At 37.6% G+C, this 24429-nt stretch overlaps 1 protein-coding gene across 2 annotated transcripts in view; it reads left to right on the top strand.

Annotated features, from left to right (window-relative positions):
* LOC126249062 (CUE domain-containing protein 1) overlaps positions 1 to 20027 on the top strand; it is a 254013-nt gene extending 233986 nt beyond the window's left edge. Inside the window, exon 9 of one of the 2 annotated variants that reach the window (XR_007545599.1) lies at positions 18952 to 20027. The gene's annotated coding sequence lies outside the window, so the exon portion shown is untranslated. Of the gene's footprint in view, positions 1 to 15613; positions 15631 to 18951 lie in introns of those variants that run through there. The other variant, XM_049950719.1, reaches the window with a different exon arrangement.
* Positions 20028 to 24429: the final 4402 nt, after the last annotated feature.

Genomic DNA, 24429 nt, shown 5'->3' with positions numbered 1-24429 from the left:
CTTTCTGCCTTCCCTTCTTTGCTTAGGACTGGGTTGCCATCTGAGCTCTTGATATTCATACAAGTGGTTCTCTTCTCTCCAAAGGTCTCTTTAATTTTCCTGTAGGCAGTATCTATCTTACCCCTAGTGAGACAAGCCTCTATATCCTTACATTTGTCCTCTAGCCATCCCTGCTTAGCCATTTTGCACTTCCTGTCGATCTCATTTTTGAGACGTTTGTATTCCTTTTTTCCTGCTTCATTTACTGCATTTTTATATTTTCTCCTTTCATCAATTAAATTCAATATTTCTTCTGTTACCCAAGGATTTCTATTAGCCCTCGTCTTTTTACCTACTTGATCCTCTGCTGCCTTCACTACTTCATCCCTCAAAGCTACCCATTCTTCTTCTACTGTATTTCTTTCCCCCATTCCTGTCAATTGTTCCCTTATGCTCTCCCTGAAACTCTCTACAACCTCTGGTTCTGTCAGTTTATCCAGGTCCCATCTCCTTAAATTCCCACCTTTTTGCAGTTTCTTCAGTTTCAATCTGCAGTTCATAACCAATAGATTGTGGTCAGAATCCACATCTGCCCCTGGAAATGTCTTACAATTTAAAACCTGGTTCCTAAATCTCTGTCTTACCATTATATAATCTATCTGATACCTTTTAGTATCTCCAGGATTCTTCCAGGTATACAACCTTCTTTTATGATTCTTGAACCAAGTGTTAGCTATGATTAAGTTATGCTCTGTGAAAAATTCTACCAGGCGGCTTCCTCTTTCATTCCTTAGCCCCAATCCATATTCACCTACTACGTTTCCTTCTCTCCCTCTTCCTACACTCGAATTCCAGTCACCCATGACTATTAAATTTTCGTCTCCCTTCACTATCTGAATAATTTCTTTTATTTCATCATACATTTCTTCAATTTCTTCGTCATCTGCAGAGCTAGTTGGCATATAAACTTGTACTACTGTAGTAGGTGAGGGCTTCGTATCTATCTTGGCCACAATAATGCGTTCACTAAGCTGTTTGTAGTAGCTTACCCGCGTTCCTATTTTCCTATTCATTATTAAACCTACTCCTGCATTACCCCTATTTGACTTTGTGTTTATAACCCTGTAGTCACCTGACCAGAAGTCTTGTTCCTCCTGCCACCGAACTTCACTAATTCCCACTATATCTACTACTTTATTGGATTTAAAAAGAGGCATATTAAAATAGATTTTTATTTAAATAATTATTACCTTGTTTCAACTTCATTTTCAATATAAACAACTGAAAATTCATCATTCTGGTTGTAACAGCAGGTTTGCTGAGTCACTTGACTGAATTCCAAAGAATTAGAACACTCAGTTATATGGGTTTGTTTCTTCAATGGCTCTATGAATAATGGACAAAGAGTTAAAGACTGGTACCTATAAATGGGTAGAAAGAAAGGAAGAAATAACTCATGGATGACTAGTATCTGAAAAGAAAAGTATACAATCCCAAAGCTCGGTAGGTCTCCCACCCTCCACTCTATGAACCTATCAGTAGCAGGGCTTGACTGACAAGGCAGAAGGTAGAGGTGTTAATCAATTCTAGAGAAATGTGACTGCTGGCCTTTCCTTCTGCAGGCCCTAAAAATGGTTCCGGGCTCCCTGACTGTGGACCTTCATTTAGAACAAACAGTTCCTGTTGTCATGCAAAATAAGGGGAAGGCAACCAGTCACCTATAATGGATCAATGTGTGGGACACAATAACATATCACAGGATACAGCATTCATGCTAGCTTTTGAGCACTACCTCTTTTCCTTGCGGTAGTATTCACATTTACACACACAACCACACAGACACCCAAACACACCCTCCCTTGGCCATAGCAAGACTAGTTATTGATACTCGATTATTGAAAACATTTCCTTGAGCTGATGGAGGTAGGGAGGGCGTAGGGAAGGACACAGGGAGGGGAAAGTAGTAATGAGGTAGGTCTTTGGACAAATGACTTCACAGCTGCACAACAAGATGAAAAAATTATCTTGCTAGAGCCTTTACTGACAGACATTATACTATCCAGCTCATCCACAAACAAGTCTCCAATGCCCCTCTGACACCCGTAAACCTGTTAACCAGTGACTGAGCAGCACTCCACTAATCACCCAAGCTCAACCACATTCACCACCAGGGCTTCGTATACCTCTCATCGCACACTGAAGTGACAGATATCCTACCAAAAGTCCTACTCACATTCCTCTATCTACTGTTCTGCTGTCCACCCAACCTTCCAGAATGGAGGACATTTATCACAGTGGGACAGGAGGATACTGCTTACAGGAAAATTAGAGAGACCTTTGGAGAAAAGAGAAGCAGGTGTATTAATATCAAGAGCCAGAGGGAAAACCAGTACTAAACTGAGAAAGGAATGCTGAAACATGGATGAAATATAGAGGGGCTACACAAGGAAAATGAACTTGAAGGTAATGTTATAGGAAGGGAAGAGGAAGTAGGTGGTGATGATGATATGGGAAAAATGATACTGCAAGAAGAACTTGACAGAGCATTTAAAGACATAAGCTGAAACAAGTTCCCTGTAGAAGATAATATTTTGTCAGAAATGTTGAGATCCTTGGGAGAGCCTACTGTGACAAAGCTATTCCATGTCATATGCAAGGTATATGAGTCATGTAAAATGCCATCAGACTTCAAGAAGAATGCAATAATTCAAATTCAAAAGAAAGCATATGTTGAGAAATGTGAAGGTTACTGAAATATTATTTTAATAAGCCACACTTGCAAAATACCAACACACATAATTTACAGAAGGGTAGAAAAACTGGTAGAGACCAGCCTCTTTAAAGATCAGTTTGGGTTCTTCAGAAATGAAGGAACACACAAAGAAATACTGATCCTACAACTTATGTTAGAAAGATAGACTGAAGAAAGGCAAACTTGTGTTTACAGCTTTTGTAAGATTAGAGAAAGCTTTTGTCAATGTTGAGACTGGACTACGCTCTTTGACATTCTGAAGGTAACAGATATAAAACTGGGGAAATGAAAGGTTGTATACAACTTGTATAGAAATAAGATTGCAGTTACAATACTCAAAACAGTGGTTGAGAAGGGAATGAGACAGATACGTAACCTATCCCTGACATGATTCAGTGAGTGAGCTAGGAATGGTTAGAGGTCAAATGTAAAGATTTAGAAACATATATCACATGGGGAAAGAGAGATGCCACCTACAGGAAAATTAAAGATGTCTTTGGAGAAAAAGAGAAGCAGGTATATATCAAGAGCTCAGATGGAAAATCAGTCCTAAGCAAAAAAGGGAAAGCTGAGAAGTGAAAGGAGATGGTCTATACAAGGGACATGTATTTGAGGGGAATATTATAGAAATGGAAGAGGATGTAGCTGAAGATTGGAAGAGGATGTAGCTGAAGATGAGAGGTGAGATATGATACTGTGAGAAGAATTTGACAGACCACTGAAAGATCTAAGCTGAAACGGGGCCCTGGGAGTCAACAATATTCTTTCAGAACTGATGATAGCCTTGGGAGAGTCAGCCATAACAAAACTTTCCATCTGGTTTATAAGATATATGAGATAGGTGAAAGATCCTCAGACTTCAAGAAGAATATAATAATTCCAATTCCAAAGAAAGCAAGTGCTGACAGATGGAGTATTACTGAACTATTAGTTTAATAAATCATGGTTTGCAAAACTCTAACACAAATTCTGTACAGACGAATGGAAAGAAGTGGTACAAATTGACCTTAGGGAAAATTAGTTTCGATTACAGAGAAATGTAGCAACATGCAAGACAATTCTGGTCCTATGACTTCTCTTAGATGATAGGTTAAGGAAAGACAAACCTAGGTTTATAGCATTTGTTGACTTAGAGAAAGCTTTTGAAAATGTTGACTGGAATACTCCCTTTGAAATTTTGAAGGCAATATGAGTAAAATACAGGGAGAAAAAGCCTATTTACAACTTGTATAGAAACCAGACAGCATAATAAGAGATGAGGAGCACAAAAGGGAAGCAATGGTTGAGAAGGGTGTGTGACATGTTTGTTGACTATTCCTGGTGTCATTCCATCTGTACATTGAGCAAAAAGTACATTGAGTAAAAAGTAAAAAATTTGGAGAAGGAGTTAAAGTCAAGGGAGAAGGCATTATAATTCTGTCAGAGACAGCAAAGGGCTTGGGTGAGCATTTGAATGGAATGGGCAGTGTTTTGAAAGCAGGATATAAGATGAAAATCGACAAAAGTAAAACATGGGTAATTGAATGTAGTCAAATTAAATCAAGTGATGCTGAGGGAATTAGATTAGGAAATGAGACACCGAAAGTGTCACAGATTGTGATATACAATGGGGCAGGTCATTAAGATCCACAATGAAAAAGAAGGGGCCAAGGACAGAGCCCTGTGGAACACATGCGCCAAATTTTACTAAGAGGAATGTCTATTTCTAATTGAGACAAACTGCTTTTCATTGTTCAGGGAGGTAGAAATTACTGCTAATGTCAATTTGTGTACACCATAATAGTCCCATTCTGTTAGTAATGTTTAAAAAGGAATGCAGCCAAATGATTGACTTTGATGAATAAAACAGGTGACACCATCTTCTTGTTTTTGAAAGCTGATATTGTCTGATCAACATTTCCAGAACAGCTGCATTGGTACTTTTACTTGTCAGAAAACCATACTCATTGCTGCAAATGATGTCATGCTATTCAAGATAATTGCTTAATTGAATGTACATGACTGATTCAAAACATTTTAGAGTATTGGTACAACAGAATCTGGTTTGTAGTTCTAGGGAGTTTTTTTCCAACATTTTGAATACTGGTATAGCTTTTGAGATTCTTAATGAATCTGGAAAATGTACTCTAAACACATGTTCAAAATGAAACTTAGTGGCTTACCTATCAAGTGAACTTTACTTGAATTAAAATTCTATGAGGATAGGACAGATGGTCAGATGTAGCCTGAACCAAGGAATCACCCTGATATTTGCCTGAAATGATTTAGTAAAGTTACAGAAAACCTAAATCAGGATGGCTAGAAAGAGCTGACTCCATCCTCCCCAATATGAGGTCAGCGTCTGAACTGCACTGCTTTTATTGCACAATATTCTTTATTATACACAAAATTTGCTCTAGATAACTTACAGAATAAAACATAGTTTTTTCTCCATTGCTGCTCATGTTCAGGACACCTGCTGGTGACTTCTGTAGTATGTAATGAAAATGAAAAGTATTTAATATTCTTATGCACAATCTGACAACTCATAGTAATACATCAAATCAGTTACTTGAAGATGCAGGTTTGAATAATGCCAAAAGAAAATTAAAAATCAACATCCCTGTTAATTGCAGTGTCAGGCAGACTCAAAAATATAGTGCACACTATAATACTCTTACCAGTGGATCACTTTAAATCATGAAAAATGAAATCATTTTATGATTGTTTATCCCAGGTTCTGTTCTTAATAATAACATGATAGTTAGCTCACATTGTTCATGTTTTATCACCATAAATATTAGACAAGTTTCTCAATAAGTTCTTCTTTACACAAGCAAGGGCAGAATTGCAACTAAATGGGTTTTCATAAATTCTCATAATTCAGTGAGCAAAAGAAGAAGCATGACAGAAATTTACATTACATGCACATATACATTTCGAATCTTATGTGACCAAGAACAGAGATTACCAGTATCGCAAATCATGAAAGTTTATTCATGAGATATCACATTATGAAAACATGGGCAGGATTGCTATGTAAAAATGACTGCTGCCATTCTGGTTTCACACACTTCAACATTTTCTTCACAAGGGCCAAATTATTTTCATAGATTCATTTCATTTCTTTCCCTTTGCTTTAGGGATAAAATGAGAAGGTATAGTTAGGAATACACCATGATTGAAGGTGGTTTGTCATTACATCATATCCCACATCTATTCAATTGGAGACAAGTCCAGAGATCATATTGGCCAGGGACATTGCTGCACATTTTGCATAGCACACTGAGTTTCACGGGTGGGCAAGCATTATCCTATTGGAACAACACAACACCTTCCTGTTGCAACAACAGCAAAAGAATGGGTCTAACTACATTCTGCATGTAACACATGCTGGTTAGCACTGCACCCAGAAAGATCAAAGGTGAACAAGAGTTTTAGCTTATCACATGCCAGACGATAAGGCCTGGGGCAGGGCCAGTGTGTCTTGGATGCTTACACTATACAAGACCGTACTCATGAAGTTTACATCATACATGCCTACAACCATCATTTGCATGCAGGATTCATCACTGAAGACCATAGCACACCATTCCATCTTCAAGTGATGCCGTAAAGGCACGAGTCAAGCCATGCATGTCAGTCTTGTGGTGTGAGTGGAAGATGGGCTAGAGGTGTGTGTACCCATAGATCCACTGCTAATAATCAGTTTGCAACAGTTTGGTTGACATGTCTGGGCTTACAAGCCCTCTTATCTGTGCTGTGGTAGCTGTACAATCTGCTACTGCTGCCCTCACAATGCGAGGATTCTGGCGGGCATCTCTGCTGTGGGAACATCCAGTACCTCCTCTAAAAGTGTGAGAATGTTCAGCTGGCCACTGGTATCAGCATAATTGCACAACTGACGCAGCATGTCCAACTTGTGTGACAGTTCTTTGAAAGAACTATCCTGTCACTCGAAGGCCCCCTTTCAGACTTGCTCAGCTGGCTGTAAAAGGCACAAGTGCACCTCTGTGGCATGATTGCCTGCTTGTTTCACACATTTGCACCACACCGAGTCTTCTGGCTTGAGCATTCTCTATTAAAGGGTAGACCCCCAATGGCGCTCTGATAGGTATTCCACTATACTGTATGATGGCAGACAGCATTGAAACCATTATCAGTATATTTATCTTCCCCCAGGTGGCATATGCTGTCATCAGATCAAAATTACCATTGTCTTTCCAGGTGCTCTAATGTTTTTTCAGGCAGTGTATCTTTCACCCTGGATTAAAAGTTTCATAATGCTCCTCCATCATTTGATCTGAATCTTATGGAAAACCAGTGAAAATTGCAAGAGGAACCTTCATCCTCATGAGATATTTTATCATTTTGCTTGATTTTTCTTTTATTGCCATACTTTTGATAAATGGAATATGCAATAGAGATCTGTATACAGCACCCGTCTTGAATATTTCTGACTACTTTAGATGTGTCTATTGACTGGAGGATTTCACAGTCTTTTAATAATGATATGTTAACAACCATAACTCTTTTTGGTCTTTCATTTTGGATTTTTCAGTATGTAGCAGCATAAATAGTAGGTAGCATCATTTGTATATGGAGTAAGTGGAGTGTCATCTTGAAACCATAGCCAAGGGTTTGATATGTTTGGTTCATCTATGATCCTTGGGGTGCTATCAAGTACAGCTCATGTGATTGCTATCCAGCATCAAATGGCAGCAACTCTTGAAACAACTGTACAACAAATGTCAACAATATGCAACAGCAATAAATACAGTATGACAATTCAAAAATTTTTTTTAACTCTACACAGAAGTTCTTAACATTCTGAAAATCATTTTAACCTAACATAAACTGGAATCAAGAGTTTGGGTAAAGCAGCCTGCAGTGCAAATTATTTGACAATGGTAAGTAGATTTTGTCTGATAGCTGAAGCAGTTCACTATCCATCATTTAATGACTCACACCAAATATTAGAGATAATGTCAGTTGAGCACTGTACATAAAACCAACAAGCCCATTCACACAGCGTCTTTGCAGTTACCCAATCACAATAATAACAACTTATATATTAGTTTGTTGCATATGTTCATAGCTTTTCCCATAAGTTTAATAAACACAACAGATACACATAACAGAGACTTTGGTCATCAATAATACACACATAAAAAAAAAAAAAGTTTTGCGTCACCCCAGTTCCCAGAAGTTCTGAAGATAAATGTTGACTATGGATATTGTATCACAGACACAGTTCCTTTGACTGTTCAGAGATGTCATTAACCCAAGACTCAGATGTAAACAACCATGCACGAGCAGCGCCTATTAGACAGAGGGAGTCTGACGGCCAATCAGTTCCAGTCATACCACCAGGAAGGAGGTACACGGCTCATGTTGTCTGTAGTTCAACCAGGCCTAGATGGTCAATACCGTGGTTTGATAGCGTCCACATTGTTATTTTGTGCCAGGAAGGGCTCTCAACAAGGGAAGAGTCCAGCCATCTCGGAGTGAACCAAAGCGATGTTGTTTGGACATGGAGGAGAAACAGAGAGACAGAAACTGTCGATGACATGCCTCGCTGAGGTCGCCCAAGAGCTGTTACTGCAGTGGGTGACTGCTACCTATGGATTATGGCTCGGAGGAACCCTGACAGCAACACCACCATGTTGAGTAATGCTTTTTGTGCAGCCACAGGACGTCGTGTTATTACTCAAACTGTGCACAATAGGCTGCTTGGAGCGCAACTACACTCCCAACATCCATGGTGAGGTCCATCTTTGCAACCACGACACCATGCAGCGCAGTACAAATGGACCCAACAACATGCCGAATGGACCGCTCAGGATTGGCATCATGTTCTCTCCACCACTGAGTGTCACATATGCCTTCAACCAGACAATCATCTGAGGCATATTTGGAGGCAACCTGGTCAGGCTGAATGCCTTAGACACACTGTCCAGTGAGTGGAGCAAGGTGGAAGTTCCCTGCTGTTTTGAGATGGCATTATGTGGGCCCTGTGTACGCCGCTGGTAGTCATGGAAGATGTCGTAACAGCTGTATGATATGTGAATGCCATTCTCCGACTGATAGTGCAACCACATCAGCAGCATATTGGCAAGGCATTCATCTTCATGGACGACAATTTGATATGACCCACCAACAGTGCCTTGATGAACTTGTGGATAGTGTGCCACGATGAATACAGGCATGCATCAGTGCAAGAGGATGTGCCACTGGGTATCAGAGGTACTGGTGTGTACAGCAATCTGTACCAGCACCTCTGAAGGTCTCGCTGTATGGTGGTACAATATGCAATGTGTGTTTTTCGTGTGCCATAAAAAGGGCAGAAATGATGCTTATGTTGATCTCTATTCCAATTTTGTGTACAGGTTCCAGAACTCACAGAACTGAGGTGATGAAAAACTTTTTTTGATGTGTATATTCTCCTTCACTATTTACAACATTCTGCTAATACAGGGGTAACTTTTTAATTTTGCAACTGTAGAAATCACATGGTTTTGAGGCAAAGAACTCAGCGAGCCACATTAGGAGCACATTTTCATCCAGAAAGGAAGTTCCTTGAAGGTTGTTTGATAGAGAACAGAAATGGTCAAAATCTGAAAGTGTAAGACCAGGTGAATAAGGTAGGTGTGAAATGACTCCCTAAACCAGCTCCTCTATAGTGTTTTTGTCAGTCCAGCAGAATATTGGCAAGTGTTATCTAGGGGTTGTGTCACTTCACACAGTCTTCCCAGTTGTTGTTCTTGGAGTGCATCTGCGAGACATCCCAGTTGTTGACAGTACAAGTCAGCAGTGATGGTTGCACCTCTGGGAAGAAATTTGTAGTATTCCACAATGTCACTGTTATAACAGATGCATAACATTGTCTTTTGTGGATGCATGCAGATCTTCATATAGGGAGTTGCTGCTTTGTTTGGCCTCAACCATGCCTTTCTTTTCCTTATTTTGTCATAAAGACACCATTTCTCATTACTGGAATAGGAATGGTCAGTACTGTTCGTGTGGCTTAGAGCATGTGCAACCTATACATCCAATTTTTGAACCTTCCCCATGGCATGTAAATGTCATATGATGACGGAATGATCACACTTCATCACATTTCCCAATTCTTTAGTACCCTGATGTGAATCATTGCGGATTAGTGTAATTAAACAAAGATCTTCCTAAATGTGGAGAGTTACTAACATCAAAACGATCCTCCTTAAAATGAATCATTTTCTTGACATGCTCTGTCCAGTGGCATTATTCCCATACATGGTGCAAATGTTTCTGGCTGCCTCTGCTGCTGTCACCACTCTACTGAACTCACACAGGATAATATGTTGGAATTGTTTCGATTTCTCCACTTGGGACTCCATTTTCTGGCATCTACAGCTCCACTCATTATCTACAAATGGCAAAATGACAATATGTAAATTCAAATAGCAACAGTGAACTACAAATAAGATGCCAGTCAATAAATAAACCCATATCAACTGGAATACCACCATGCAAAACAAAAACACTACGAACTTATGCACTAACCAAATATTATCACATGCTTAATGCACATAATTCATCAGCAAAGATATTCACTACAGTGGCAGTTTCCCAGCAGTAATTTCTATTTACTAGTATTCATGCTTGTGATGCCAAAGCAGGTTCTTCATGACACATGTACCCATTTTAACTCATTACCACCCAGTAGCAGATGGAGGTCTTTGTTTTCATTCTTCTTCTTCTTCTTCTTCGTCTTCTTCTTCTTCTTCTTCACATATTAGGTGAATTGCCCCTAATGGTACTGCATTTCCTGTATGTTCTTCTTTCACTTCTTCTTCCATTGCATTTGTAACTGACGGCCTTCACCAGGAATCCTCCTCAACCAATATGGTTCACATTTCCTTACATTTTCTCCCATTTTCCTTCATTTTTTTCATTTAGTTATATATTCCTAAATCATTTCTTACATCTTCATTACTTTTTGATCTTTCCTTGTGCTTCCTTCTACTCTTCTCAGAAATCTCATTTACTTTCTTGATGTCTTGTTGTTGCCCATGCTTCATTCCCATATGTAAGGGTTGGTACTGGTGTTATTTTATAAAACTGTAGCTGAGTTTCTTCCCTGACATTATTCTGCAAATTTTTTATGGTTATTCTACATATAGAAGTAAATCTATTTAATATTTCTATCTATTTTATCTATTTAATATTTTATAAGTGATGTCACACCCTAAATACTTAAAATGTTTTACTTGCTCCAAGAGTTCATTATTCAAGACTGTTTTACATCTTACTGGCAGTCTGTCCTGAAATGTCTTCGCTTTTTTTTTATTTACCAACAATGTTCGTTTGTAACCTGAGGCTATCTGCTGCAACTTATAGACTCCCATGTGAAGGTTATCTTCATTCTCTGTAATTAGAGTTAGGTCATATGAATTGCATTTATGAGATGAAATGGACAACCTCATTCTTCATCTTCGCCAAAGCAGTTACAATCCCATTAGTATGCAGTATCAGTTATCTTTATTACACCAGAACATTCCGGGACTTAGAAATGAAGTTGATGAACTACTCATTTGTATCGATGAAATGAATTCATCTAACCAAATTGACATAATCTGCCTCTCTGAACATCAAGTGACCACTGATATAGATATGTTAGACATTTCAGGATTTAAGCTAGCTTCCTACTTCTGCAGAGTAGATATGGATGGAGGAGGAGTTGCCACATTTATCAAAAACTGCCATAAATTCAAGAACATTGACATTAATAAATTCTGTTTAGAGCAGCATCTAGAAGCATGTGCAACAGAAGTAGAGTTCCATAACAGATCCTATATAATAATAACTATTTACCGAGCACCTGCAGGAAATTATAATCTATTTTTAGATAATCTAGAAGCTCTTTTGGGTTATTTAACAGGAAGAAAGAAAGAAATTTTGATTGCTGGTGACTTTAATACAGATTTTCTAATGCAATCTTCCAGTAAACATTCACTGCAGTTAGTAATGTTGTCTTTCAATCTAACTCACACTGTAAACTTTCCAACTAGGATCACTAAATCCTCAAGGACAGCCATTGATAACATTTTTATAGACAAATCAAAGGAACAAAATCATATCATAAAACCTGTTATAAATGGACTATCAGATCATGACATGCAGCTCCTTGTTTTAGATGTAAATTCTAAGCAGATTATCAAGACTGCTAAATCTGAGTACAGGAGAGTAGTCAATCAACCAAAAATTGAGTGTTTTAGAAAACTGCTCAAAGATATGAACTGGAAAGATGTTCATAGTGCTCATGGCATGAATGAAAAATATAACACATTCATGAACAATGTTAGTACCATGTTTGAAAACTGTTTTCCTCTAAAAGTTACTCAAATTAAACAGAAGTCTATAATAAAACCATGGATTACACAAGGAATAAAGATTTCCTGTAAGACAAAAAGGAAAATGTATCTGTTGACCAAGAATAGCTCCAATGCTGATGATTTAGCTAAATACAAGGAATACTGTAAAACATTAAGAAAAGTAATTCAGACGTCTAAACAAATGCACTACGAGAAGAAGATAGCAATGTCTGGGAACAAAATAAAAACAATATGGGATATAGTGAAAGAGCAGACTGGTAGAACCAGAAAGGAACAGGAGCAAATAGCACTAAGGGTAGATGACACATTAGTAACTGATGGGCATAGTGTGGCAAATCTATTTAACAAGCACTTTATATTCGTTACTGATAGAATGGGACTTTCAGGATCAGTAAATAATGCCCTTGAATATCTGAAACTAGCCTTCACAAATAGCTTCAAGTACATGAATATATCACTCACTTCACCAAAAGACATAACGTCCACAATAAAATCTTTAAAAACAAAGCATTCTAGTGGGTACGATGAAATATCAACAAAGTTAATTAAGGCATGTTCTTGTGAGTTTAGTACAATTCTAAGTTACTTGTGTAACCAGTCAATTATAACTGAGACATTTCCTGACTGGCTAAAATATGCAGATGTTAAGCCTCTATTCAAGAAAGGGGATAAAGAGATACCATCAAACTACAGACCGATTTCACTTTTGCCAGCATTCTCAAAAATCTTAGAAAAAGTAATGTACAGGCAGCTGCTCAACCATCTGACCACAAATAACATATTATCAAGAACACAGTTTGGATTTCTGAAGGGTTCTGATATCGAGAAGGCTATTTACACCTACAGTGAAAATGTACTTAATTCATTAAATAACAAATTACAAGCAGCAGTTATTTTCTGTGATTTGTCAAAGGCATTTGATTGTGTGAACCACAACATCCTTTTAAGTAAATTAGAATTCTATGGTGTCACGGGCAGTGCTGCAAAATGGTTCAAGTCATACCTCACTAACAGGAAACAAAGGGTGCCAGTGCAAGGGACTAGTGAATTAAGTCATCAGTCATCATCAGAATGGGAAGAAATTACATGTGGTGTCCCACAAGGATCCATCTTAGGGCCCTTGCTTTTTCTTGTGTACGTTAATGATCTCTCATCAGTTACACTGCCAGAAGCAGAGTTTGTTTTGTTTGCAGATGACACAAGTATTGCAATAAATAGTATGTCAAGTGTAGTTCTAGAAAGATCAGCTAATGATATTTTCATGGATATTAATAAATGGTTTAAAGCCAACTCACTGACATTAAACTTCGAAAAGACTCACTATATGCAATTCAGAACCTGTAAGAAGTTTCCACCCAGCATATGCATAAAATACGAAGAAGAGCAGATAGAAGAGGTTGACAGTCTTAAATTCCTGGGATTACAACTTGATAATAAATTCAGTTGGGAAGAGCACACCACAGAACTGCAGAAACGCCTTAACAAAACTGTATCTGCAATTCGAGTGTTAGCAGACATAGGCGACATAAAAATGAAAAAGCTTGCATACTTTGCCTACTTTCATTCCATAATGTCATATGGTATAATATTTTGGGGTAACTCTTCAAGTGAAACAAAAGTTTTCAGAGTCCAAAAGCGTGTAATACGTATTATTTGTAGAGTAAATTCACGGTCGTCCTGTAGAAACCTCTTCAAAGAACTGGGTATACTAACTACTGCCTCTCAGTATATTTACTCATTAATGAAATTTGTCCTAAATAATATATATCTTTTTCCAACAAACAGCTCAGTTCATACATACAATACCAGGAACAAAAATGATCTGCACAAGGACTTAAAAGCACTTACTTTAGTTCAAAAAGGGGTCCACCACTCAGGAACACTCATCTCCAATAATTTGCCAGTAAACATAAAAAATTTAGTTACAAATAAAGACCAGTTTAAAAGGAGCCTGAAAGACTTACTAGTGGCCAACTCCTTCTACTCCATTGATGAATTTTTTAGTAGAAACAAATGATGTATTGTATATATTCATACTATTAGTATTGTTATTTCAGCTTTAAAAAAAAAAAAAAAAAAAAAAAAAATATTGACATGTTCCACATCCACGAGGATCTCCTCAGCACGGATCTATGGAACGAAAACTAATCTAATCTAATCTAATTCAGCCATGGTACTCCATAGTATTTCTTTATTCACATTATTCATTGCTTTCACAAAAGCAAGATTGGTTTCTCTATTGAACTCTCATCGCTTTTCTATAAATTGTTGCAGTGTAAAAAAAATTATTGTTGTTTTTTTCTAAAACCTAATTGTTCTTCAGATATTGGCTTTCCCATGATATTTTTAACTCTTGCATTCACGATTTTGGTGTATGATTTATAGGCTGAATCCAGGAGGCTTATTCCTCAGTAGTTACTACATTTATTTTTATCACCCTTTTTAAAGACAGACATTACTTTGACTCTCAGCCAGTCTTTTGCTGCCTTCTTATTTCTCCAACATTGATTAAATATGTGAAGAACTCTTAGATGTAAAAATAACCCTCCATATTTCAACAGTTTTATATGAATACCATCTAAACCAGTGACTTTCCTATTTTTTATAGCTCTTAGGGCTTCCGTCAGTTCATATTATTCCTCTACATCTTCTGTACTGCCTTTCCTTCCCCAGAACATCGTTGGCTATGTCTGATACAGTTGTTTTTAAGTTTTTCCACCTCTCTCCCAAGTTTTCTACTGTCTCTAAATTAGATAATGTTTTTGTCATCTCTTATACTACTATCTTCTAAAGTTAAACTTTAAGAATTTGTTATTGCTTTTTATCCTTAACTGGTTTCTTTGGTTTTCTCTCTTTTGCATAGATGTCAATAATTGACACCAGTAGGAAGTGATCTGATCCAATATCCACACCTTGATAAACTCTGGTATCTCTAACCTGCCCAGAAAATCCCTAATTTATTATTATATAATCTGTAATACATCTATATCCTCTTTCTGACCCAGTAAATTTGTATGTCTTTCTTTCTAAAGAAACTATTGGTAATTTTTAAATGATTTAAGGTAGCACAATCTCTGGGTATTCTTCCGTTTTCATTATATTTGGAATTGGTATATTTCCAATTCTAGTATCGAGGTCTGCCATAAGTAAAATGTGACTTTTATTATATCTGTTTAAGATCTCTTGTAACTGTTTGTAAAAGGCCTTGCACTTGTCAGTTTTTCCTTCTTCTGAGGCGTAAGTTGCTATTATTATTAGGATTTCTCTTGGATCTTTAATTCCTACTAGTACAATGCATTCATTATATATTCATAGTCCAGTGTTTTAGATTCTTGTTTTCTGTGGATGTAGATGGCAGCTCCTTCACTTTCTCTTTACTCCACTGTAGATTGTAGCATAGTTGACTATGTATTTAATTCCAGATGTTTTCTTCTTTGTTTCTGTAACTGCTGTAAAATCCATTTACTTTTCTTTCAAATGTTTAGCTAATTCAACTTCCTTAAGAGCAATTCCCCTAATGTTCCAGGTGGGAAATTTATTATTCCCAAGTTATATACATGGTGGCACAGCAGAAGCCCTTGACCTCATGCTAAGTTATTTTGAGCAACAGCCCACTGCCACAATTGCTGATTTGGTGTTTATGAGATGATGGCCCAACTATGCGTCATGTAACAGACTTGTCTTCATTATGCCAAAAAACAATGACTGAGTTTTCGTCATCTAAAATGTAGGGATAAAATGTCCACTGTATTTTAGTAAGTTTGACAGCTTTTCTTTCATTCTTATGCATTGTTTAAACCTAATGCTTTCTTGCCAAATTTTCTAATACAAGTTTACTGTACTGTGTAAATTAAAATAGTATGTATGTACAGCAGTTTACCGCTCAGTTTTCTATACTTAGACTAACATTTTTCATGTTCGGATTAACTGAATGTTCGGATTACTGGAGTTTGGATTAGCAGGACTGCTGTACATTACGCAACAAATAACACTTGACTTGACTGTTCATATAAAAACTGTTTCATCAAGTATTAAAACAAACATTAAAAAACAGGAATTGCTGTTACATTCAGAAAATATATACTATTCTAGACACGAGTCCATCTTGTAAAAAAACATATATATATATATATATATATATATATATATATATATATATATATATATATATATATATATATATATATATAGGAACTTAAATATTGCTTACACACACAGCTTTCATTGCACATGGTTAGTCTATACCTGTTTGTCACTGCATGACCACGAAGAAGCTATATTTTGTCTGCTTTAAATATTCATGCAGTTCATTAAGAAATACAATACTACTTCTTCTTCTTCTTCTTCTTCTTCTTGCGTTACAGCCTCTGTAGGACCATGGGTAGCTCCTTCGTGGACTGCATTTTCCTCTTCTTCTCCCAGAACCTCCTCATTCTTTCTCTTCTTCTCTCCCACTCTTCTTCCGAGATCTTCAGTTTCCATTTCTCCTGTCGGCTCCACTGGTGACACTCTAATCTTTCCCTGTATTCTTCTCTGTCATTGATCTACGGCATATTGGTCGGTGTATATTTGTTCCTCCAATTTTCCTTTCCTTCGACCTTGATCCCCAATTCCAACCAGTCCTTCCGAAGTTCAACAACCCACTTGGTTCCTGTCTTTCCCCTTGTCCTCTCTGTTGTTTCCCACACTCTCTTTGTCATTCTGTCCATACTCTTTCCTAACTACATGTCCAGCAAACCTTGCCCTTTTGAATCTGATTTCCCCGGATATTGTTCTGCCTATAAACATATTTGGCAGTACTCCTGATGATGCTGCAATATTCAATCAGTGCACTCCTTATGTATGTCATAGACTGGAGTTTACATGTAATTTGTATATCCAATTATGTTACACCAAGTCTGAAACTTATAGGCATCTATCAGTAGTCTCATAACAAAACAGTTTTTTCCGACATAGCAACACCCAACAACACAGCATCATGAACAAGAATGTATAGAGTAAAATATTATAATGATTAAGTACATATACACTTTTTCATTTTGCTCCTTTTACCCATTTCTGTGGACATAAGGTTTTAAATCTAAAATGTTATGAACACCTAATGGCTTCTTTGACTTAGGATGAACAAGATAATACGTGTTAGTGTGCAGAGTTCCTTGCACTTCAAAGGGACCATTATAAATATATTTGAATTTAGAAATTTCTTGGTTTATTTCACTAGATTTTTCGTGAGTTTTTGTGAGAAAAAAGTCCCCAATTTCGAATTTAGTCACTTTAAGGCCATTATCATGCCTTTTAGATATGGTTTCCGCATTTTCTTTCATTCTTTTTCTTACCAAGTCTTTTTTCTCTCTCAGATCCAGTTCTACATAGGGTGGAAATTGTAAGTTTTCTTCAACTATACTTTTGCTCTTATAATTAAGTAGAATTTCCTTGGGTGTAAATCCTGTAGTTTCATGGTGGAGAGTATTCATTACAATTTCAAAGTCTGCAATATACCTGCCCTATGCCTTATGATGGTGGCGGCAGTAAGTTCGACACAATCTACCTAGCTCAATCATATAGCACTCCATGATATGTTATTTACTGGTCAATCACCTATGTCTGGGGGCTTCTTCAGTTTTTTAGCATTTTGGTTATTATTAACACCACACAGACAAATTAACTGGTCCATGCTCATATACATAGCTAAATGTATGAAGTTAGTAAAGCAGTGGCAAACTTTTGGTGGCAAGTGACATGGCGGATAACTGTACTCACAGCTCTTGATGTTCTAATGCTCTATAAAATTTCCTCTTGGCATTGGCTTTTCAACATATTAGAGGCACTCCTTTTTGCCGAGAATACCAAATAATAGCCAGTTCCACATCCGAGGCAAAAATCCTTTGCAAAGCAGCTTCCAATTGCCTCTCTTAGCACTGTCGAAGTATTCGGTGCTATGGCTAGCCACAGACTGATTACCATTCGTACCAAGGAGCCGCCCAGTTTGACTGCCAAAACCACCTTTTACATTGCACCATGCCGCTTCCATTGCGAAGAGACTTCCCTATGTCTTTTATGTATTACAAATACAAGTGCCCTAAGCATGAACCATCTTTCAGCAAACATTGTCTTTTTTATAATCATACACATATTATAATAATTTATACTTTTAACAATTCATTTTCATTTTTCCATATATAAATTATAAAACTGTAATTCCCTGTCACAAATCAAGGACTTTAACTAACAAAGAATATGCACTCCATAATTGCAGATACACAGTTACATAATATAAACCTGCTTCTGATCGATAACCGTGTTACAGACTGTAGACCACAACAGCATCAGGCCACATGTAGTTTGTGCTGTCGTGATCATACTGTTCATTGTATAAACACTACACCTGGCCCACCTGTCTCGTGTAGACCTCAACACCTCCCTCCCCACAAACTTAGAGTGCGAAGGCCACTGTGGACAAATTAATGTCCATCAGAAAGTCCCTGGATGACCGCCATAAAGCTCATTTTTAAAAAAAGGCAAATTGTAGAGCCTGTGTGACCACTACTGGTGGATCAATGACTGAACTACTATGGACAGTTATCCAGTCCCTAACTTACAGGACTTTGCTCAAATGTTAGCGAGTGCCAAAGTATTCAGCATTATTGACTGTAAAGCAGCATACCCCCAGATTCCCGTAGTGGACGAGGACATATGGAAGACAGCAGTCACTACACTTTTCACACTCTCTGAGTTCTTGTATATGCCTTATGGATTAAAAAATGCTGCTTAAGCATGGCAAAATATTATTGACAACGTTTCTTTCAGTCTCTCATTTTGTTATACCTACTATAGATGACTTCCTTATATTCTCATGGTCTACAGGAAAGTATGAGACTCACTCACAAGAAGTCCTGGACAGACTAGCTGCCCATGGGGTCATGATTAATGAAGACAAATGTTAGTTACAAGAAGTCTATGTGACATTCATCAGTCACCAAGCAGCTGCCTGAGGCATCCTCTCAACACCAAAGAAGACTGACTATATAAGTTATTTCTTGTAAACTCTAGAAGAAAAGTCAGTATCATCAGCTGAAATATAACCAAATTCAGAAACGTCTGAAACATGGTATAAATAAATTGTAATAGCCTATTTTTCACAAAAACTGTACTTCCCAGAAGCAATTTTGCATCTGTAGAATTAAAGTTTCAAACTATTATATCACAACGTAGGGATAAGACACAAACTAAAAATCAGCATGGGTGAAAGCCAGATGCCTGTAATACATGCTCAGTAAGTGCAAGGGCCATACAGAAGCCAGTAATTATATGAGCTGTGGCCATGAAACAGTGTGATGACTTTGTAATGCTATTGTAAATATAATACTGCCATTAATCTGTACATTTCAAAATTTTTTTTGTTCCATAATAATTTTGAAAAATTAAGAAAATACTATAATGAGAGTAAGCTTTTGTTAAGCGTAGTTTATCTATTTAAAATAACCTCTTTGACGTAGGTGAAATAAATGTATTAAAACATATTTTGTAAATAATTATGTAATATTTCAAGTACAATTGTAATTAATTATGTCAATTTTGTATGTATATGCTGTCATGCAATCATAGATGGTTCATACTTAGGGTTTTTGTAAGCAGAAGTGTAAATTGAAAGGGTGTAGGGATCATAGGTAGAACGAAACTCTGTTCTGTGGTGGAATGGAAAAGGTGGTGGGGCGCGCGAGTGAGAATTGGCGCGCAAGTGGCTTATACAGTCGATAGCTGCCATGCAAGTGGTGAACATGCATTACGTTGGTCAAACACTAGAGGCCCTGAATTTACCTGCAAGACTGGGTTGTTGGCCTCGGACGTGTTCTACATGATTGGTGCAGTATGGCAATAAATTAATAGCTCAGAAATTTGCAATTTTATTGTCGCCACCGAGAGGAAGACAGAGCTATGTACATCAAAAGCTGTACCTGCGCAATGTTACTATGTAACATCACCTCACGCCACCTTTGACATCAGTAACAGGCAAAGTAATTTATTTAGAAGTGTATCACAGTATGAACCATCCATCTTCAACCAGTGGAATATAAGTGTTAAATGTACCTTTGTGTTTAACCATAATTTTCCTATTTCCTTTACCTCAGTAGGGTCCTTACCTAAATGAATTTATTCCAAGTATCCTGATGTTTATTGAAGCTTGAATAATAGTAAATTACTGGCAATAGTACTGTTTTGGTAGTAAATTCTGAAAATCATTGTTAAATACTTAAGTTTGCATGTATCAGTTTAAGGGCCACCACTTCGCATGACCATGAGGATAAGTTTTCAATAGTATTTCTGAAAGTAAAGTAACATAATTGTTTAACTGGAACAATCTTAACAGTAATTGTTCATGTTGCTTCTCCATGTCAAAGAAAGCCAGACAAATTGGTGTTAGTAAAACATTAACAAATAACAGTCCTAAAGAAATTAAATTTAGTCGTGTTAAATAATAGTTTTGGTTGTATGAAGGATAGTTATAAGTTTAATATTTTTTTTTATCCTTGTTGAAACATATGTGTGTCTTCTTTAAATAATTACTGAGATATAGTGATAAATTCCATAAGTAACAGAAAGTGGGATTAATAGTACTTACTGCCAAGTGACCATAGTAAGTGAAAGTAGTTATTTATTCAGTGTCGAAAATTGACTTCATCTTTTTGTGTAGACACTGTGCCCGATTTGGGCTGGCGGCCATTTTATTGAGCGAAACAGTTTATTGTTATAACAGGCTTTGTCTGATAAAAGGTTTCCAAAAGTAATTATTCTCACTGCTTTTCCCCCAAACTGTATGATTCGAAGAAAAAGAGTTCGATACTTTACCATTGGGTTGAACACAGTTAAAATTGATCGTTTGGAGTGTTAGTGCTGTGTGATTTTGTGGTGGTGTTCCTGCTGCTACGTACTGCACAGTTCTGACATTCTGAATCGCGCATCTTCCATCTTTACAGTGGTAGAATTTAAACGTTCTGGTACCATATTGACGAGAATGCGAAAGTACCATTGCAACTTGACAGCAGTGTCATGAGCTAGGTTCATCAAATGAGACAAACATCTAGTGTAGGTTCATCAAATTATACAAACATATAGCGATGATGAAACTTCCTGGCAGATGATGATTTTTTCCCCCCCAAAAGATAATATATTTTGGTCAAATTGTTTGAGGCTATCAATTCTTCAATAAGTCTAAACATGGGCAGACTCTTTGCTCTAGTGCATTAACTTCATAAGAAGCACCACCAAGATAGATTTAGAGAACACACCCTATATTAACACTATGCTTTGTTTTCAGTTACATGACATTATAAATGGATAGTGTGTTGTACTTTTCAAAAGGACTTTGTAGACTTGGTAAGGTCTCACTGTGAAGTTCTGTATTTTGGTGTAAGTGAATGAAAATATGAAATTGGGGCCCCTACAAATTCAAAGTAAAACTGAAAGCTTATTGTATTATCCTGTTTGTATTGCTGTCAGCTGTCTGAGAAGTACCAACACTAATTGTTTATAGGCTAATATTCTTACAGTAAATAAATACCTTCTTTGCTAAACATCATTATTGCTGTGTAAATATAATACTAGTAATTGCGGGGACAAATGAGAAACAGTACCTTTATCCAAGGTAACAGCTTATCTGCTAGTTTCAGTAATTCACATTTTGCCTCTTTAAGCACAAATCCTATATAGCAATGTAGGAAATTTATTGTCAATAAACTCTACAGAGCTAGTTTCTAACAGCTGCTACACTTCATTGATTTATATGTTGATAAAGTCTACTTGATGATGATATCCATGAAACACAGTAAGTAAATGAATGAGTGGAAGCATGAAGTCTACAATTTTAGCAGTAGTGGTTGCTTGAGAGCAGCAATCTGCAAGCCATTTACTGATGCTATGTCAACTTTCTGCCAATGACCAGAAGCAAACACATTTTCTGCATGAAATCAATCATCTTTACTCTGCGAACCACTGTGAAGCTCATAGCAGAGGGCAAGACCCACTGTACGAGTTATTAGAGCTTCTTTCCATTCCCTTCATGCAAGGAGCTCAGGAAGAATGATTGATTGAATGCCTCTGTGTGTGGAGTAATTATTCTAATCTTAGCCTCATGATCACTGGGTGAGTGCCATGTAGGGGGTTTTAGTATATTCCTAGAGTAATTATTTAAAGCTGTTTCTTGAAACTTCATTAACAGATTTTCACAGGATAGTACAAGGGTTGGAACTTTAGTAGTGACAACTGTATATTGACTGCCTGAACAAAATAGATACATGTTTCAAAGTTTTACTGACCTTCAAAGTAGTCACCAGCATTGTGTATAACCTATTGCCATCGATGTGGAAGTAGTAGGATACTCTTAGCAGTCAGTGCCAGTTGTGTTGACAGTTCGAGCAGTATGGTCTATTGCCCGACCAAATTGTAGCAGCAAATGCCATGAACTGTTTCCTTCATTTTAGAAATCGAGTTGAACTTATGAAGGCTTATGTCAGGGGAGTGCAGTAGGTGGTATAGCACTTAGCAGCCCCATCAGTCACACAAATCAGTAACAGCTTGCACTGTACATGCCTGAGCATTGTCCTGGAAAATGATGGTCAGGTCCTGCAGAACATGTCACCACTTCTGTCTCTAAGCTGGTCATAGGTTGTGTTCCAAAAATGAACAGCATAGAGACAGAAGTGATGACTCTTTCTGCAGGACCTTGACATGGAGGAATGGCATCTGTCAAAAAGTAAGTACTGTTGTTTTGTGGTAGTTTTAATGTGGATGGAAGTGTGTAGCTGACCTTCGGAGATGATGAGATCAACGTAAAGGAAAGTGGCTTCGTACCATATGAAATTTAATTGGAAGAAGATATTCAGAGATTCTATGAATTTTAACTAGTCAGTCTCATCTTGAATCCACATGGTAAAGATACAATGTACCTAGTCCAAACTACCGGCTGAAGACTTATGGATCCCAGGAAAGCCCCCTCCAAGCGGACCCTGAAAAGGTTGGCATAGGAATGAGCCATCCTGGTTCCCATGATCTTTTTCTACTTCTGCCCCTCAAAGGTGAAGTAGTTAGTGGTAAGTATAAGGTTGATTAAGGTGATTTGGAAGAATGTCATAGGTTTGGAAACAGAAGAGAGTTGACTCAAGAAATGTTCAACAGCAGACACACCATGTACGTGGGGGATGTCGTATACAGGGCAGTGGCATCAGTGGTCACAAGCAAGGTGTATGGTGACAGTGGGAGAGGCATGGATTTCAGATGATGTAGCCAAGTTCAAAAGCAGATTTCCTGAGCCATCAAATCCAATACTGGTACAGCTGTTTCCTCCACAAAAAAGCTTCAGAGCACACCACTGGTGACACAGTATTTTCCTCATCTGGAAAGTATTAATCAGCTACTACAACAGGGCCATGACTTCCTAAAATCATGCCCTGAAATGAGATGCCCTGAAATGAGATCCATTCTGTATGAAATCTTGCCCTCCCAATATCCTCAATATTCTTGTCAGCACCTATGTTCCTTCTGCACCCATCTCCCTACCATATGGCTCCTACACCTGTGACAGTCCCCATTGCAAGACTTGACCTATGCACCCTCCTTCCATGACCTATAGCAGCCCTGTAACTGGTATAACATATTCGTATACTATCAAAGGGAGAGCCACCTGTAAAACGACACATGTCATATACCAGCAGATATATAAACACTGTTCGTCATTTTACATGAGCATGATGACCATCAAATTATCAGTGAGGCTGAATGGGCATAGGCAGAGGGTATAAACTGGCAACATGCGTTCTCATGTTGCAGAGCATGCCCTACAGCATGGCAATTGTGATCACATGCACCACCTGGATTCTTCCCCAGACACCAGTTTCTCAGAACTCTGCAGGTGGGAACTAGCACTACAACATTTTTGGTTCTCACCACCCACCTGGCCTTGTTTGATATTAATTTCCTCTGTGCTCAGCATTTCTTCACAGTAACCACTCTTTTCTTCACACCATTTTAGTTTTCTACATCTTTCATTGTCTTACAAATCTATTTTTTACCACCCCCTCCCACTTCTGTTACACACAATGCACTTAGCTTTTCATTCTTATTAACTCATGCATGGTGTTTTAGTAGTAATCTCTGTCTTGTATATTACCCTGTCATCCACATTTAAGCTCTCAGGTTTTCAAATCTCATCTGATACAGTCCCCAACAATCACTCTTTCCTTCTCATCCCATGCAGTAAATCTCCCCTGACCTGCCCCTGACTTTCCAAAATCTACCCCTTTTCCTAAGGTGACCATATTTTCTAGACTCAAATTCGGGGCATTAACA

The sequence above is a fragment of the Schistocerca nitens genome, chromosome 1 (assembly GCF_023898315.1).
Source record: "Schistocerca nitens isolate TAMUIC-IGC-003100 chromosome 1, iqSchNite1.1, whole genome shotgun sequence".
In the NCBI taxonomy this organism is placed as follows: Eukaryota; Metazoa; Arthropoda; class Insecta; order Orthoptera; family Acrididae; genus Schistocerca; species Schistocerca nitens.
This window is presented reverse-complemented; position numbering and strand designations above follow the sequence as displayed.